The sequence below is a fragment of the Cupressus sempervirens genome, chromosome 3 (genome assembly GCF_028749045.1).
Source record: "Cupressus sempervirens isolate cs-2001-9-10 chromosome 3, ASM2874904v1, whole genome shotgun sequence".
In the NCBI taxonomy this organism is placed as follows: Eukaryota; Viridiplantae; Streptophyta; class Pinopsida; order Cupressales; family Cupressaceae; genus Cupressus; species Cupressus sempervirens.
Window position 1 is genome coordinate 630,904,266 of NC_143120.1, and position 20,862 is coordinate 630,925,127.

The 20,862-nt window shown below is 30.5% G+C and overlaps 1 pseudogene; it reads right to left on the reverse strand.

The window, feature by feature from the left end:
• Positions 1–11,037: 11,037 nt before the first annotated feature.
• Positions 11,038–20,862, reverse strand: part of LOC149568263 (oligopeptide transporter 1-like) — a 28,423-nt pseudogene continuing 18,598 nt past the window's right edge.

Consider the following 20,862-nt stretch of genomic DNA (forward strand, 5'->3'; position numbering starts at 1 on the left):
CTCATTTTAGTTGCATTGTTAGAATTGAATTTATTAAAAAATAGAAGATTCAAAAAATATTGTTCTTTTGTGTGTTACTTTGAGACAACAAAAAGGTTTTGCTTCATTATGAGATCAAAACAGAACCAGCAAAGGCCTCCTCATGAACAATTACATTTATCTTCAACTGAATGGATTTTGGTATATCGCAAGACAAATACAAAACCTTGGAGTTGATCCCAAAAGATTAGCTTTTCAAGAGAGGAATTGTGTGAAGGATTCCTATCGCTGGCCTCATGTAGAATAACCACCCAATAGTTATGAGTAACTTCTTAAATCCTCTTCATCAATTAAATATATATGACATTTAGATTAGGTAGCAATATGTCTCATCCATAGATTTGACATAAATGAAAAAATAACAATTGTTCCAATTTTAAGTTTCCAAAAATCTTCCTCTTTGGCATTGATGGAAACATCTCAAACATTTGAATACTAATAGTAGCTAGGTTAGCATACAATACAAAATATTTCAAGGCCATGAGTAACCAATATCCTTATTTCCATTTTCATTCTCATCCATGCAAACTCCCTTTATTAGTTTGTTTCTCTTTTATCATTAATCTCTCCCTTTTTGATCTCTTCTTAGTAATCTCCCTCTTTCAAAAAAATGCCAAAGACTTGTAGCTCTCTCATCTTCAAAGTCTTCATACATATGAATTATGTAGATTTTTCATGTTTGGCTAATAGTAGTCTTCTATCTATGACTAATTTTTTTATGTTGTACAGAAGTATTCTACCTTAGGCATGCCCCAAAGTAGAGTTGTATTGCACCACGTCTGTGTAAAATGTTCTAATTAGCACATGTGATATAATTCACCTTGTCTTCTTAAGTAGCCTTAGTTAAGGGAATCATCCCTAGTTTACTCTAAGATATTCATGAGCATCTTTGGGTAATAGTTTTGTGAATATGTCAGTAATTTGTTCCTATGTATTCACATATTCTAGCTTTACATTTTTATCTTGAACTAATTCTCTCAAGTAGTGATACTTGATAGCAATGTGCTTTGTCTTAGTGTGCATCATTGGATTCTTTGAAATGTTGATAGCACTTGTGCTTTCACAATAGATAACTATTGGATCTATTATCTCTTCTTTCATACCTTTCAACAATTGCTTAATCCACATTAAGTTTGATCAATTCACTACAACTACCACATACTCGGCTTCAACTATTGATTTATAAATAGAATTCTTCTTGCATGTCCATGACATCAATCTTCTTGCTATAAAGAATGTACCTCCATTAGTTCTTTTTTTGTCATCAATATTTCCAACCCAATTTGAGTCAATGAAAACCTCTAGTTCAAATCTTTCACCCCACTTGCAATATAATCCATAGTCTTCTATACCTTTCAAATATCTCAATATCCTTTACACAGCTATCATGTGATTCTCTTTAGGATTTTCTTAAAATCTAGAAACTATCCCAACTGCCAAAGTGATATTTGGCCTACTGTGAACACCATATTGCAATTTTCCTATCATATATGTATAGGGTGTGGTTCACATTAGTAGAATCATCAGTCTTATATAGCTTATGTCTTGTAGACATAGGTATACTCATGTTCCTTGAATCTTCCATACTAATAGTCTTTAATATTTCCTTGATGTATTTGGATTGTGAAATGAAAATATTGATCTTCATTTGACATACTTGTAATCCAGAATTCAATTTCACCAAACATAGAAATTTCAAATTCCTTTTACATTTCATCAAAAAATTATTTACATTATGCTTCCCTTCCTCCAAATATAATATCATCAACAAATATCTAATATAATAATACTTCATTGTTCTTACCATTTTTGAAATATAAGTTGTTGTTATCATTTGTCCTTTCAAAACCAATTTTCACTAAGTAGTTATGTACTATTTCATACCATGCTCTTGGGACTCTTTTTAATGCATAAAGAGATTTTTTTAGTTTATATACCATATTCATCTTGTTTGGATCTATAAATCCTTCAGGCTATTCAATGTATACTTCTTCCTCTAGTATACCATTTAAAAATGTAGATTTGACATCCATTTAATATATCTTGAAATCCTTGTCAGCTTAGTATGTAAGTAGAGTTTTGACTCCTTCAAGTCTGACCCCAAAAGAAAATTTTTCTCAATAATCAACTCCTTTCTCTTGTGCATAAACCTTATATAACAATCTTTCCTTGTTTCTTGTTACTTCACCATTTTTATTAAGATTTTTCTTAAAATCCCACTCTGTCCCAATGGCATTTTTGTCCTTAGGTCTTAGTACTAAATATCAAGTATTTTTCTTCTTAATCTGGTCAATTTCTTTGTTCATTACTTATATCCAATCTTCCCTGTCTAAAGCATCCTTTATTGACTTGCACTCAAACTCACAAAGTAAACATGTATTGTCTTTGAGTCTTCTTCTTGTCATTATACTTGATTCAACATCTCCAATGATTTTTTTAGGTTTATGATGTCTTATCACATATTTTTCTAACACAGATAGTTTCCTTCTTAGTTCTTCTTTAGGTTAATCTAGAAAAATAAGCTCAAGATCATTTTCTCTTCCTTGTTCAAGTTTTGAATAATCAACATCCACTATCTTATGGTTGGAAATGATTATCTATGACTCAACATCTTCAGTCTATTGCTTGAAACTCACTTTCCATTGTTTGATAATTTTCATTTGCACTTCATCATTATCTATTTAATGGAAACTTGTAGCTTGACTTATTTTTTCACTTTGAGTGCTAGGAGCATCATCATCCACATAGATGAATGGACTTTAGTCTTCAGGTTCTTCATTACATGAAGTTTCATCTCTTTCTTTTAGTGGAATAACCTAGGAATATGCCTTCATCAATTTTTACATCAAGCTTTCCATTCCTATTATCTTTTAGTATATAGTGTCTACTACCCAATTTTTTGAATATTTAACATTGGGAGCATAGCCATACCATAGTTCAAAAGGTGTATCATTTGTACCTTTCTTGACTTGTACTCTATTTAGTGTATAGACAACAATACTAACTACTTCTCTCCAATATTTCTATGACACATTCTTATTTATCATCAGTGTTCTTGCATAGTCCATTATTGATCTATTTCTCCTTTTAGTTATCCCATTCTGAGGAGGGGTACTTGGTGCTAAAATTTATCTTTTGGTTCCTTTGTCATTGCAGAATGTATTAAACTCATGTGAGATAGTCACCACCTCTGTTAGATCTCAAACACTTCAAACTCTTCCCTATTTATTTTTCAACTTTGGCTAAATACCACTTGACTAACTCAAAAGCATTAGATTTATCTTTAGGAAACATCATGGTCATCATTCTAGAATAGTCATCTACAAATAGAATGAAATATTAATCTCCACATTAACTTTTAGCACCAATGGGTCCACATAGGTTAGTATGAACCAATTCCAAAATATCACTAGTAGTATATGTTTTTATCTTGAAACTAGACACTTTCATCTTTCCTATTTGAAATTGTTTACACGTAGCATTTTTAGGCTTCTTTAGTTTAGGAAATCCTCTTACTTTCTTCATATTTATCATATTCACCAAAAATGTTAAAGTTCACATGACATAATCTTTTGTGCCATAACCAAACATCTTCTTATTGTAAAAACATACGTCTCACTTGATAGGTCTAGATAGAATAAGTTACCTCTAGTCTGTTCACCAATTCCAATTAACTTGCCATCACCATCATGTATCTTGGCCTTTCTATTGTGAAATTAAACTCTATAACCTATTTTGGTCAACTGTGAAACACTCAAAAAATTGTTGTTAAGCCCTTCAACCCAATAAACATTGTCACATGTTATCTTGTAAGTTAGTTGAATAGTGCCTTTACCTTTTATAACACAAGGGATATCATTACCAAATTTAACACATCCACCATTTTATGGACCAATATCTTCAAATTTGTGTTTGTCACTAGTCATATGATTGGAACATCCACTATCAATTATACATCTATCACTTTTGTTCACATAAGAAATAATGCAGTTTTCTCATCTTTATCATAATCTTCATCATAGCAACATAGACAACTTCATCATCATTACTCTTAGATTCATTATCAATTTTTTCTTTAGAAATATAACAATATTTCTTACCTTTATCATCCTTTCTTCTCTTATAGTATTTTCCATCTCTTCTTCCTTTGTACTTTCTTTCCTTCCTTTTATCCTTATCTTCTCTATCAAGGCATCTAGTAACAATATGACAAACTTTGTTGCATGAAAAAAATTATGGGCAATTTACCTCTTCCTCTTTTAAACCTTTTTATAATGAGGGCTTCAAGCTCATCAATATCATCATAAGAACTATCACTTTCACTCTTCACATGTTTTCCTTTCTTCTTGCTAAGAACAAGTTGTGACTTGTAAGTAGATTCAATGGTAGCAGGTGTGTAGTTATCAAAATTAGACATCTCAAAAGTACCAAGTCTGCCAATTACACCTTCTAAGGTTGAGTTGTTACATAGTGTGCATCTTAGTTCTTGGATTGTAGAGACTCTAATGGAATAGATAGGGAGTAGAGTCCTCAATACCTTATTTATCACTATTTCTTCTTTGATTTCTCTATTTGCAACTCGAAGAGCATTAACAACCTCTTTAACTCTTGTGAAATATTGTACTATGTTCTCACCTTCCATCATTCTCATACCATCAAATTTTCCTCTTAGGCTTTCTTATTGGTATTTTAAAATATTGTCATCACCTCCATATATGGTCTTCAATTTGTCCCACATCTTCTTTGCACTATTGCAATCTTTCAGACCATCAAACTCGACAAAGCTTAGGGCTGAGGTAATCTCCAACATTTCTAGGTTATGATCTAACTTCTATCTTAGTTCTTTAGTAGTTAGAAGAGAAATTGTTACTTCTACACATTTATTGTCCAAAAACATGACAACAACAAAATTGATACTAGATATGTGCAACTTCATCAGGGTTTTCTATGCAAGAAAGTTCTCCTTGTTCATCTTGGGTACATCTCTCTTGTTCATCATGATCTTTAGCTTCAACAACTGAGGGGAGGGGGTGAATCAATTACTAAAGGTCTATATGTACCACTTGAACAATTAAACATTAAACACTTTGTTGTTTTTCTTATCCTGATATTGCTAGGTCTCTATTATAAAACTATCATTAACATAACTTGCATTGCATAATGAAAATTTTATCAAATCTAAACATTTATAAAACATTCACCAAAGTTTGAGACTAGGATTTTACGTAGAAACCCAATTTGGGAAAAGCCACCAACAATCTGTCACTCTTTTTCACTCTTTTGAAGTGAGATCTATTAGGAGCCAACCTTGTTAAAGGTTACAAAACACACTATTAAATGTGACCTCATTAAAGGATTTAATCACCCTATTGGGAGTGACCTTGTAAGAGGACTTTGATCATTCCATTTATAATGTCACCCAGTTAAAGTATTTATGCGAATTGTTAAGTCTTTTAATGAATGTTAGGTCAACCTCTATTAAAATGAATTCACTACAAACTATTTATAATGATAACAAAGAAAATAATAGCTTTGATCTGTGTGATTACAACTCACTTTTTCTAGTTCAAATCTTCATTTAGTCCTTATGCTAGTTCACTAATAAGCCTTTCAATATCATCTCTGATCTTGATATGCTTGGACACCTTTAAAGAAAGAATTCCACTCTTCTCATCAACACTTAAGCCTTCATCTCTAATTCACTTATCAATAACAACATCATATCTACAATATTTCTACTTTAGCTTCATATTCACACACTTGTGTATTTCTAATTAACCTTGCTCTATATGCCTTTCTTCACATACAAACTTGCTCATACACACACTGGTTGGGCTTGACTAGATGTGATACCAAATGTTTGGTTATGTATCTCTTTAAATAGGAAATTCATGCTTTACCATTTTTTACATCCACCATACATCTTAGGGTTTAGGATCATATTCAATTTGATTCAATGCATCTATTTAGCTTCTTGATCATCCTCTAGAAACTTCTCTAGAATATGTATGCTAGGTCTTTGCCTAATTACCTCCTTGAATTTAATGATCCAACTCATCAATCTTATCTTCAACACATTTTAAATCTCTCAAATAAATAAACTAAGTTGACTTGATCTTATGATTTCTTTGAATTTTGTTCTCTTATTATCACTCAACAATCTCTAAATTTTGATACTTGGTCAACATTGAAATACTCAGTTGTTGTCAAGCGTTTCGGCTCTATATCAACTAACTTTCTCAATCAATTCTAATACTCAGTCAACACTATATTTACATGGCACTAACTATAGCTTATTTGACACTAGTATTACTCAACACTCCTTAGTGTTTTACTCTTTTGCTCACCTTAGCTTAGCATTCTTGACATAAATAATTACTTTGTTCTATCAAAGTCTATCTAATCAAATATCCATTTTAGCTTTCTTATCATAACTTCAACATTTCCTATGGGTGCCATAGTTATGAGTAACTTCTCAAACCCTCTTCATCAATCAAATAGATATGACATTTATATTAGGTAGCAACATGTCTCATCCATAGATTTGACATCAATGACAAAACAACAATTGTTCCAATTATAAGTTTCCAACATCTTATTCATTATTTACAAACATGAAGTCATGAAATGAAGTTATGGTTATGATTTAACAACATATAAAATGATTTACAACTCATGAAAGGGAAATACCACTACCAAAATGACATTGATGCCCAGCCTCCTACCTACAGTCTACCCAAAACGTAATAAAGTGAGTTTCATTTCTTCTTTTTTTTTTTTTTTATGTCTTGACTATGTCCAAGTAGGTATCATCAAAATTGCCTAACATAAATTATTTTTATCAAAAATTGTGACCAAGTACATGCTAATGTATGTATATGTATGTATACATACATACATACATACATACATACATATATACATACATACATATATATATATATATACATATATACATACATACATACATATACATATACATATACATATACATATACACATACACATACACACATACACTCATATATGTTAGTTAACATATTTGTACTTCAAAAAAATTAACATGTAATGACTCTTGATGCAAAGATTGAAGTGCAATCGTTGCTAACAGTTGGATAGATTATCATGATATTGCTAATCTTTCTCTAAATTTTATAGGGTACATCTCCCCTTACAAGACTTCCAATGAATCCAGTACAGTAGAAACATCCATACTTTTAACCCGAAAGCAAGAAATACACACAAACATCTATCCATAAGCATGGAATAGACATGAAGCAACAAAAAACTAGGAACAATAGATAAATGGCACAAAGTCCATTTATTTAGACCTTTAAATTACAAAGAAAATGAGAGAGGATAAAGGCATATCCATTCTTTCTAAAAATATGAATGATCAAGGCTTCAAAGTCCAAGTAATAAACATATTCATAGATAAATGGGACAAAGTTGTATTAAAAGAAAATTGAATGTAATTCAAAGATTAATATTAGTTAGAAGATAAGTATCAAAACTAAAAGTTTTGGTATAGTAATAACCCCTTTCTCCAAATATACAAAAAGATGACAAAGATCTCCTTGCCCTTGCAGTCAAATTACAGTTGAAAAACAAAATATTCCTCCTCCTTTTACATTTCAATTGGAAGATAAAAGAGAGCCTCTCTATTTGTATCAGAAAGTCTCTAGCCAAAAAAGCAATTCTAGAACCCTTTTTCCCTCAAAATTTTGTAATAAATAATCTTCACGGTGATATCATTCAGTTCTATAATTGAATCTTGAAAACTATTAATTAAACTCATCTCTATCTTTTTGTGGTCACTATCATTGGTAGCTTTCCTTTACCTATTTCCTTTTTATAACATCAAGAATTTATAAATATTATAATTAATATTTTATAAAGTAATTTTATAATGTTTATAAGAAAATTTGGATAGGTGGCATTTGCTGGTGATGAAGTGTTGTCATTATTTTGCGACTGTCATTGATAGTTTTGATAGTGCTACACTCAATCATTCATAGCTTTTGATCTGTAAAGTATTTTGTAAGATAATTTGGAGAGAGTCTAGAGAATTAGGTTTGATATAGCAAATTATTTAGATTCATTCATAGTTCTCTATATTCTCTCCAAAATTGAGACCCATTTTGCAATTTTTAGAAAATCTGTTGCTATTAAAACTAAACAATTTGAACTCATGAACCTAGACCTACACATTCTAAATCTTAAAACTTGATCTATTCTGTCAGATCATTGAATCTTTAAAATCGTTGGATTTGTGAACCTCTTTGAACTATTTTGAACTCAAATACACATGTATGAACTAGTTTGAACTTGTTTGAACCTCTCTGCACCAATTGTACTAGTGTGGGCCACTAAACTTAGCCTTCAAACTTCAACTCTGAACCTCTTAACCTTTTCAACCTATTTGTACTAGCCAAACTAGTTTGAACTGGTTTAATGTGGTCCAGGGTTTATTTTAGAACTTACTAATACTTGACATGAAAATAAGAGATATAATGATTTATCTTGAAACTATTGTGTGTGTGTGTGTGTGTGTGTGTGTGTGTGTGTGTGTGTGTGTGTGTGTGTGTGTGTGTGTGTGTTGCTTTTGTATCCTCTATTCCTCTCTTCCTCTTTCTTTAAGTTATTTTCCTCATTTTGATAGATCTATGTTACAATTGCTACAAGATCTTTTGGTATGGTGCCTTGTTCTCTCATTCTTAGAATTAATGCCATATTGATTTCAATTGATGGTCTTGTTAAGAAACTTCATTGAGAATGCATAAATTCTTTCAATTTAGATGTGTTATGAATTTCCTAACATTTATGCCTGAATATTAAGTTTAGTGTAAGCTTGAATGTTATCTTAAGATCATGCATATGATCTACAGGTGGTCATGATATTGTTACATTAAGGATTTATTTTCAAAATTTAAAAAGAAAGATAGATATTCAATTTTAATACTACCAATTTTTTATGAAAAAAATATGAATCTTGATTAGCTTTTTGTTGTTATGAAGCTTTAACTTTGTATGCAAGGGGCAATTTTTTTTATATAAGATCAACAATTTTACTTTTATTTACTATATTGAAGGAAATGGTATTATCCTTAGATTAAGGTTTTTCATGTATCATATTTAAAAATGTTACACATGATTAAACTAACAATAAAACAAGGTGAAAAAAATAATCATAGTAGAAGATTATTTGTTTGATATGACTACATAGTTTAAAGTAGGGAATGGATAATGGTCTAGCCAAGGAAACACACATCGAGTACTTTGAAAGGATTCTAAAATTTTAATGAGCATGACAATATTATTATTATATCTCTTATTAGTTCCTGCCAAAGGCATGATACTATTGCTTTAATTCAATTCAATTTTTCAATTCAATTGACTAATCAACTCATAGAATTTAAAAGATTAAAAGAATCTTCAAATGTTTATATCTTTTTCTAGTTTTTCATTATTTTATAAATTACATTTTTCATTCATTCTGTTGGACCATATTATTTTTGGTAGGGAGAAAATTCAATTTTCTTCAACAAAAATACAAATATTTTCTAACAACTCTATCATGCATTAATTACAACTTTATCTTTTCCACATTTGTGACAAGTTGATTAGATTTTTCAAAAAAAAATCATTTTTATCTCCCAGCTCACACCACTTTGGACAAAAATGAATGTTTAATCAATATTAATTATAACAATCTATTTTTCTTACCAAGTTCAAATATAGAGTTAAATGCTTTATATTTATTATTTTAAATATATTTATTAGTTTTACATTGATGTTTATTTTTGCCAATTGTAAAATATTATTTCTTTAAGTTTACACTATGTTTTACTAGCTACTATTTTACAATCTTGTTCTAATTTTTTTGATGCCATTTTACAAATTGTAAAACTAATACTATATCTCAAACTTACTAAATATTTTGGTAGTTTGAAATAAGTAATCAACAATTTATTTTAAAAATTAAATATTTCAACATGTAATTAAATTGCCAGAAATGGGTAGTTCATTCATCTAATATTATTTTTATTTTTATTTATATATTTCTTAAAATGATATAATTTTTAATATTTTTAAAATTCCCTTCAACTCTCTCCATTATTCTACCTTTACTTGTCCTTATAATAACACATCATTCTCTTTTTTAGCTCTCTTCATATCCTTCGTTTCTTGTTCTTAATATTTTTCATAATTGGCATTGTTTTAGAGTTGTAATTGTCTATAATAAGGATTTAATAATGTAATATATCTTGTCACCCCATCTGATGGGGTACAAACTTGTAAGATATGTATAAAAATTTGGATATATAAATTAATGGCTAGTCTAGGGTGGATTAAATCATGTAACTAATGTTCCATATCACAATAGTCTTGACCAAAGGTTTTCTTTAATATATATATATTTCTCTAAATTCTTATTAATAATCAATGAATAATATTTGATTTTGACCTTAAAAAATCACATTCCCAAAACATAATTTGTCAATAATTTTATACTTTTCTAAAATATTTGTCTCTATAAATAAAAGTAAAACATATAAATTATTTCATATTCTAACCTCTAATCATTAAAAAAAAATTAAAAAATAGTTTCCTTTTTAAACCGTTTAACATAATCAATCCAATGCCACTTAGATAAATGTACACAAAAAAATAATTTATTACAAGAAAAAACTACAATATCTAAACGCCTCCCAAAATTTTCTCTCCATATGTAAAATATATCTTTACGATAATTAATATAAATCAGTTAATTAAAAAACTAAAAAACATATTTTAATCAAATACTTTTTCACAATGAATATCCAAATCTACAACAATCATTAATAGATGTACATACAACCAAAGCATAATCAAGCCAATATGAATTAAAAGATACTTCAAATAGCTTATGATTCAACTACATGACGGACCAAATATGTCATGCTAGACTTATATAATAAACTTTTGAAAGTACAACCTCTATAAAAATTTGAGGTGCTAGTAATGTGCTAATGGTGGACAATCTTCACGGTGGACAGTAGGGTCAATTGGACATGTTGCAACATTACAATGATCATCAGCTAGTCCACCCCACTAGTTCACACTTTCTACATTTTGTGTTGATTGCAATGCAAAATAAAAAACTAAGGCCATAGATGTCTCTCCTACATCTAGTGTTGCTGATGTGATGTAGTTATATTTAGTCCACCATTGTTTATACCTTCTAAAAATTATGAAGTTAAATAGAAACCCCACCGTGATTTAAGAAACATTATTTATTGATCCTCCTTGGGGTATGGTGTATGTACCACTGAGAATAATAGGCATGTATATGTATTGAATCCATTTTTTCTTAGGATACATCTGTGAGAAAAACCAAATAGGTACAGGTGCAATTATACCCACTAAGAACCACCAATTTTGATTTTTGTACAAACCAAGATTGCCAAAGATCCTCTGTGGGCCAACTAGTCCCCATATAACTGATGCATTATAGAAAATTGTATCACCTGGACATGTCTGTGGACTCCCTGTGGCCAATAACTCTAGATGAAAAATGTCCTTTATTGAGTATAGTAGCCACCAACTCGTTCCAATGTAAACACTAGTTGAAACTAAAGTACTCGTCACCTATAAAATCAATTAAATTTATTATGATTTTAATGAAATATCCTTATAACTCTATGGGCATAAAACTCATACATTAATATGAAGAGAATTATATTGAATGAAGGGATATATATATATATATATATATATATATATATATATATATATATATATATATATATATATATATATATATATATATATATATATATATATATATATATATATATATATATATATATAGAAGATACTTGTAATCTTGAATAAAATGAAATTTTAATATTATATCACCATTGTAATAAAAATGGAAACTCTACACATCTAATAAAGATAAACTAAGAAGATTTTTTTAAAATTAAGTTAGTTATATATTATTTAAAAAATCATTACAAAATTAGAATATACAAATACTTTCATGTAAAGAACTTTTAAAACTTACTAGATATAATTTTTTTTAAGCTCATTTAGAAAACCTCATTAAATAAAAATATGCTTTCTTTCTTGAAGTTTTTTTTTTTACATGTTGTATTAGTCTTTTTATACATATATTTATGATTTTGAAAAGGTTATGCACATTAGGAGTGGGATACCAACCTGAATAGTAAACATAGAGTGTGGTGGTATTTTCATGTAATGTCCCACCTTAAAGTCTTGAAGAAATGAAAGAATCTGAAACATGTTGATGTACCCATATGTTTTGAATGCAACATTGACCAGTGGTCTTCTTGGATATAGATATCTAATGATGTGCTTCGTTATCACATTCAATCCAAGTTGCTATGAGCACAAATTAAATAAGGAAGAAAATGTTAAACTAGAAATCATTAGAAATTAAAATGTGAAATTTAAGATTCAAATTTTGTTTGAAAATAAGAATTAGTAGAAAAGAGAAAAAAAATTTAACTTCAAATATCGGAAAAAATAACTCTACAAATGAAATAATTTGTCATTTTTATTTTAATTGAATAATTTGATAGTTAAATGAGATTTTGAGTAAGATATTAACTAATTAATTAAACATTTTATCATGTATCAAAACAAAGTGAATTGCGTAGGCAAGATTTTTCAACACAATGGTAAATTGTGAGCTTCTCATTTGGGAAGTCTTGGCTTCAAGTCTATTTGATCTTAACACATAATATTAATTAATATCAACAAATAATAATAATAGAAAGATATAATGTTATCTTTTGCTTCCTTTTTCTTTAACCCTCAGGGATAGTTGTGATTTATTACTGTTGTAAACTTTAATCATAATTAATTTTTATATGTAAACTCAATTGAAACATAGATACTTCAAGTTTCACCTATTAGAAAAGCTAATATACTTTAAGATGAGCTATCTACAAACTCTCTTGTGTAATATCATATTAATAAATGTATTCTATTAGAAAAGGTAAAATGCATTAAGATAGAACCATGAGAATTCTAAATAAGCATATTATACAGAATTAAAATTGAATTTCATATTTAGCCGATCGGCTATTATATGTGGGCATTTCATATAAACCTGTCTGACACCTTGAAACAATTAGTTGTTTTTGAAGGCGGTTTACAGTTTTAATCATGCAAAATCAAATTAGATTTACAATTAAAATTTAGAATCAAATTAGATTCATACAATCAAATCAGATTTCACAATCAAATCAGATCTCACAATCAAATTAGACTGGAGTGAACATTTCTTATCCTATATTAGAGTCGACGGTAAGTTTGCCACTATAGGGGGTAGCCGTGATTACGGATATGAGAAGCTCTATATGCCATTTTTTCCCCTCATTCAAGCATGTGTTATTGCATAAATAGCCGATGGGAGAAATAAGCATATTAGTAGTGGGAGCAGAAATTGGCGAGCTAGATATCCATGCTTGGCCAGAATAACTTTGATCTCTTAAGGGCTCTCCATGAAATACATAATCTGTAGGTAGTCTCTTTTCTATCAGATTAGGAGTATTGTGACTCAATGGGCCAACTTTGTGGGTTGGAATACTTTCACTATACCTCATCTCTTGTCTTTTTGTTTTCTTCAAGATATATGGAAGGCATTTTGACATATTTTCTTTTCCTCTACAATTTTGGAACATTGCATTACCTCTGGGCTTTTGTAAATAAAATTTATCTTTATTGTATGTTGTGCAGTGATCATTATAATGTGTCACCAACTCCAAAACATATGAGAAGCACACAATGACTACTTGCATGCTTTTGGAGTGTGCATTATCACATTGCTAGGGATCATTCAGAACATTCTAGCCTCATTTTCTCTCCAAATGGTGAAGCTTTGTCCCATTAATCTCATCACAGGTTGGGGAGTAGGTTGTTTCCTTTCATGTCCACTTTAGGATAACCTTTTTCCAATGCAGAACGTTCTTTTCCCATTGTTACTTGTCATGCCCTAAATTTATGAGGCAAAACACAATTTTTTATTTTATTTTAAATAAATAAAGACACTATCTATTAACACTAAATTCAAATCTAAATCTTATAACCATGAATTTATGATTAGCATTACAGTCAAACTACTTACCTTAAGAACAACTTTAACTTCCTAACCCTTCAATCTAATTTTATAATTACTAAAGAATCTATACTTTCCATTGTACAACTCACTTAATTCTTATTTTTAATCATATCTCTATTTATAACCTACTAACTACTCAACTTCCACAACTTAATTAACTTGGTGTATTATCCTAAAATACAACTCAAATCTTAACTTTCTAGCACATACCTATCCGCATTCATCCATGATTTTAAAGCACTCCCTAAATACATAATTAATTTATTATTATTAGCATTATTTTTTCTTTATTTCTTTTCTTAGTGATTGCATATAGTTAATTATTAAAAGAAAATTCATAACTTCAAGGCTAACCTATGGCTCACTAACACATGGTTTCAGAATACTAGTTCTTTCATCTCCTAACCTTCATAGTACCTCCACAATATCTTTTCACTGGCTTAATTAATCATATGATCCAATGCTAGGTCAACATAAAACATTTAATCTAATCTTGTTCACTTAATAATTGAATTATATATATGTCTTAGTACTTTCAATTAATAAAGCATTTGCCAATATCTCCCTTTAACAATTTTCATTGCTAATTTACCAACTCCTAAGAAAATTCTTTTCATTTGTTTAGGTTGATTCAACAATACATTCAACTCATACTACTAAAGTCATAAACTTATTTTTTTCTTTCTATTTTATTCTGGTGACTATCTTTCAACATTAACAAAGGCTCATTAATTCCATAATATAATTACTCCAACTTATTTAGTCTCATTTAAAAATCTATTAAATTTGAAGCAAATCCACTATTTCATTTCCCCTAACACTTACCCTAAAAAATTTTTAACTACAAGTAACCTACTTTCCTATGCCATTTAATGGTTTAATTTTACTTACCCACTCCTCCTTTACCAAATTCGACTTCCCAAGGATGAGGTCACGTGCCTAGGTAATACATTTTATTTGAAAAAGATGTCTTAAGACTTGCTTTTGCTAGATGTTGACAGGTCTGACACATTTTTTTTTTTAAGGCTCAAGGTAACCTAAACTCTTTTCAAGAAGACCACAACTTCTTCATCTTTCCCAAGGGTATGTGTTTCTTCCAAGGTAAGATTTCATAGGTAAAAGTGTCCAAATCTGCAATAATTTCTTGGCTAGGCATGAGGGATGTTTGGAGGGAAAGTCTTAGTCTATAATTTTAATTTATTTAAAGGTCTCTCTTTCCAATGCATGGGTAAGTACACATGGCTATGGCCTAGGGAAAGAAGTACTATAACATTTTTCTTTTGAAGATTTGTGCTTTATGGTATGGGGTCAATTTAGACAAGGGAGGAAGATATAAACTTTTTTTAAAGTTTTCTACTTCCTTACTACTCGTGTGGACTGGTCCTTGCATGGGATCAATGTGCTAGTTTTTTTTTTTTTTTTAGCACTTTATAAATTTTAAATGTAACTAGTCCTCACAAGTCTGAGTCACGAGATTTTTATGTACTATTTTCAAGTAGATTATGCTAGCCTACTATATCTTATAACCATTATTATTTTATTGTCTCATCTAAGTGAAGAGATGCTAAAGAATATTCGATTGAATATTATATTAGTCTGTAATAGGTAGGGATTTAATTTTCTCATTCTCATACAAATTCCAGAGAAGTAAAATGCACCTACAATATACTTTCTCATGCACATTTTAGAATATGTGTTATATTGGGATTCATTTCCTCTTTGCTACTATAGAATTTAGAGAGTTTCTTAAATGAGAGGTTAGTGATGCTATAGTTTATTTATGCATTGGTATTATATGACTTAAATTTAACACTTAGATGCACAAACCTAGATTTAAATGTTCTCTAAGGAATGATTTAAAATCATAAATTAAATTCCTTCTCATTGAAACAAAATGAACCATTTTTCAAGCATATGTATGGAAAAATGCAATAATGGAATCCTCATTCTCAGAATATTAAACACAAAAATCTAAACATTACAATGATCTCACTCATCATATTTTAACAAGTATTTCATTGACTCTCTCTCACATAAAGGTTTTACAACTTTACTATGCATTAAATTTCATGGATCTACTTATGTACAAGAGTTATCTACAACATGAATTTCTAAAAGAATGATGTATATCTCATACATGAATCATTTCTTTCTTCTTATACAAAAATGAAGATACTATATTCTTTATTTCACAGTGTCAACTACATGCATAACATAGCCCATATTTTACAACTCCACATTCCCTTTTACATTTCAGAGAACATAAGAGTGAGGGTTTGACCCCCATAACTCATAACAAAATGACATAAAAAGGAGGAACTCATCAAAACACTTGATTCTACAACCATGTCAAGGGAAGACCCTAATATCTTCAAGGAGTCCATCTTCACAAACCTTCACATGACACACACACATAGGAACCATGGAGGCTCACCTCCCAACCTAGGCTTCTATGAAGGTACCCACCAAGCAAGGGAAACAAGAACCAAATAGGTTACACACATACTTCATCAAACCTTACATGAAAACACAACACAAACACAATCAACACCCTCTCATGGCTTGCATAATGATTCACCATTGGAATCATAAAACGTTGGGTGAAGGTGGGCTCTTCAAAGAGGAGAAATTCTAACAACATAAATAACATATTGCCAATGCAATTTTCCTCTCAAGGCCATCATAAACATAAACAACATATTACCATTGTATTGCCTCTCAAGGCCTTCAACAATCATCTCCTCCTCACTCATCAAAACCTCCTTGTACCTCCCAAACAACACCTCCTTGTACCTCCCAAACAAACAAGATTCATGGCCATAATGGAGCTCATACTCCATGATATTAACAATCCTCATCATGAGGTAAATTTCTTCTTGACTACAATGTCAAGCCCAACTTGTGCCCTTCACCCAAGGCTTCTCTTCCCTCCCAAGGGTGAGTGAAGCCTTCACACCCATAAACACATTCAATGCTCACATACAAAATAAGAAAATCAAGAAGGCAACAAAATCCAAACGAAATCTTCATGAACACACCACACAATCATATTTAGACAACAAATTGCCAAGCCCACAATGCAAGATTCAAGACACAATGCATACTCCATCAACAAAACCTTCACACTTGCAGATTTATTTTTCACACTAAGAGAAAGAAGAAAGGAAAATGAAGCATAGTTGAAAACCATCAACCTTTGTCCAAGCTAAGGTAATCATAGTTGTACTAGAGCTTCCTTCATCTCCCTCCAAACCTAATTGTCTTTAAAATTAGAGAGTGGGTGAATAACTCATTAGTTTGTCACCCCTCCCCTAAAAAGGACCCTCTACTACCCTTTTTAGTAAGGACATCAAGCCTCCCTCTCTTACATTGTTGCTCCTCCAAAATAAGAAGGTTGACCAAGTGGGGTTGTGAAGGTTCTATAATGGAAAAACTCAAATTTTCGAAGTGGTTCAAGTTGGCTTTATTTAAGGGGTTCCTTAAGCTAGGAAAAAATTAAAATAATTTAATTTAGGCCCGTATCATGCTATACTACCATTTGGGTGGCTTTTTAACAATAAAATAACACTCTAGGACCCCATTTAGACCCCCTAAACTCCCTATCAAGTTTGAATTCGAAATTGAACATGATGGTGACCCATCCTAACACTCTCTCCCAAATGGATGTACTTAAGCATTAATTGAAAGGAAGGGAGAGGACCAAGATTAAGTGACCTTATGACCAACACTCTAGGTGACATGTCATCAACACATAGACAATACAAGTTTCAAGTGACACATAAAAAATACATTACATTTTCCTTGACATGCCCTTCATGCATCTAGGTTATGATTAAACATATCCACAAGCAAGAAACCATACAATTACAAAGAAAAATACTTTCACAACGAGGATTTTGAATCTTCCAAAGATTCACCTTGGTTAAATTGTGTTCATAAGGTTTGGAACTTATTTCCCCCAAAAATTTTCCATGGTTTCATTTCTTGCACATTCAACTCAAGCATTAGTAGTCCAAGGAGGTTATATAAATAAATATCATAAGTGCTTATAATTTCAAAAGTTACATAATCTTATTCACATAATTCAAATAAACTTCCTTTCCTAATCATTTCAAGTAAATCATTCAAAATATTAAAATATCAAGATCTGCATGTCCAAATCAAATCAACATCTATCTGTGTATCATAAATCATCATAATCAAATTAACATTTCGTATTGTATCAAAAATCTAATAGTATCAGGTCATAGAACTGTATCCATATGTGTTCAATCATTTCATACACAATAACCGATTCTTATGTAACATGATCAAATTAACATTTTGAACAACCTCATAATCTATTCTCTATCATAGTGATGAAATATTAAATTCATGACTATTAAGTCACAAGTCATGCGAATTGGGTTTGTTAGCATATTTAAATCTATCCTTTGGCACTAATTTTCATTTGAACATTACAATTTGACATTCAAATATTTATGCAATTTAGTTTCCATTAAAGCAATTGAAATAATTTAAAACATGAAATGAAATCATTAAATATATCAATTAGGTTCTAATAAGTGTGAATCATCAAAATGACATAACCCTATTGTCTTGAAACTCTATATCAAAACATCAAATTAAAAGTACCACAATGCAATAATGTCATTTATACTATGACAGATTGGGTGAGGCCTCACATCGTCCACCTCTAGGCATGAACCTCCTCTTGGAGTTCATCAACAAGGTGCAAGTACTATGATATTATCTTTGTTGCATTTATGAATTTTGTCCCAACTTAAGTCTCCTACTTATTGGTGCTAATAGACCAATCTTTAGCTTACTAGGGTCTAACTACTAAATTGTCTATGTCCTTGCTTAAGGTTCTTAGCATAGCATGCATCTATGGTCTTATCGAGTTTAATATACATTATATACCTATGCTAAAAGTGGTTGGACCATATTTCATGTTTGTGACATACGAAGGGGTGGTGTTTTAGAAATCTCATCTAGTAGCTTTGTAATGGATAACAAGAAGGTTTTCTAGTACATTAATCCTCTAGATGGTTTGTCAAGGATCCTCCTTAGTATGGCCATTTCAATACAATATTATAGCCAACATAATTCCCAAAAAAAAAATTCCTCAAAAGAAACTCACAAATAGAAGGAATAATTTTACAAGAAAACAACACAGATGTGGCCACATTGGTAAATTCAAACAAGTCATGTCTCTGAGGCACAATGAGACCAAAACCATAAAATCTAGCAAAATCGAATAATATAAAAGTCACATTATTGGCAACACATATAAACAAAAAAATTGCAACATGGTACCAACAAGAATTCACATTGAATGACCATTTTAAAAGAATTGAGGTGGCCATACTAGAATTCCCCAATGGAGAAGAGGAGAAATTTTCATATTATAGAACTAGTAGTGTAATGCCCCGCCAAGGGATCCAAAGAATTAACCTAGAATTTCACTAAGTTTGGTAACATTTTTTTTTATTTTTACATGAACGTAAATACCATACATAACTTATTCACAATAATGGAAGCAATAGCAATGTCCATCTGAAAAGTAAACATAACATACATAATAGATTACATTCTTTAAGATCCCTTAATGTTGAATTACATACATGAATCTATCTAGTAAAACAACCACATGAAATAATAATGATAAGTCCAATGTTCATACATTACATTTCCAAATGCTCAATCATCCACTGTACATGTCACAAGGTATGAAGGCTTAAAAGAATATACATATGTGAAATAAGGTACATCATCCTATTCTAATCCATGATGTACATCAAAGACAATCACATGATACATCATCATAGAAGACATATACATTCATCATAAAGACCTAAACTATTTTCAATAAGACCACAACTTCTTCATCTTTCCCAAGCATATGTGCTTCTTCCAAGGTAAGATTTCATAGGTAAAAGTGTTCAAATCTGCAATAATTTCTTGGCTAGGCATGAGGGATGTTTGGAGGGAAAGTCTTATTCTATAATTTTATTTTATTTAAAGGTCTCTCTTTCCAATGCATGGGTAAGTACGCATGGCTATGGGCTAAGGAAAGAAGTACTATAACATTTTTTTTTTTTGAAGATTTGTGCTTTATGGTATGGGGTCAATTTAGACAAGGGAGGAAGATATAAACTTTTTTTAAAGCTTTCTACTTCCTTACAACTCGTGTGGACTAGTCCTTGCATGGGATCGATGTGCTAGTTTGCTTTTTTTTAAAGTATTTTATAAATTTTGAATGTGACTAGTCCTCACAAGTCTGAGTCATGAGATTTTTATGTACTATTTTCAAGTAGATGATGCTAGCCTACTATATCTTATAACCATTATTATTTTATTGTCCCATCTAAGTGAAGAGATGCTAATGAATTGATGGGGACACAACCCAAGAACAGAATGGACACAACAGAAAAGGGGAAAATATATTAACTGAGAAAATAAGCTAGTACAAATAGTACAGAGAAAATAAACTTCAAAACATGCCCTAAGGGCTTACAATAGTATAAATCTAGAGATAATTTCTCCTTTCAGTACCTCCTCTCAAACTCCACTCTGAACTGCCTTTTACAATGCCAAAAATCTCCTTAAATAGACCCCAGAGGTTTAAGGACTAGGAGTACACTCTAGAAAGTGCTAGTAGGCATCCACTGACCAAATAGAAGGTTCCA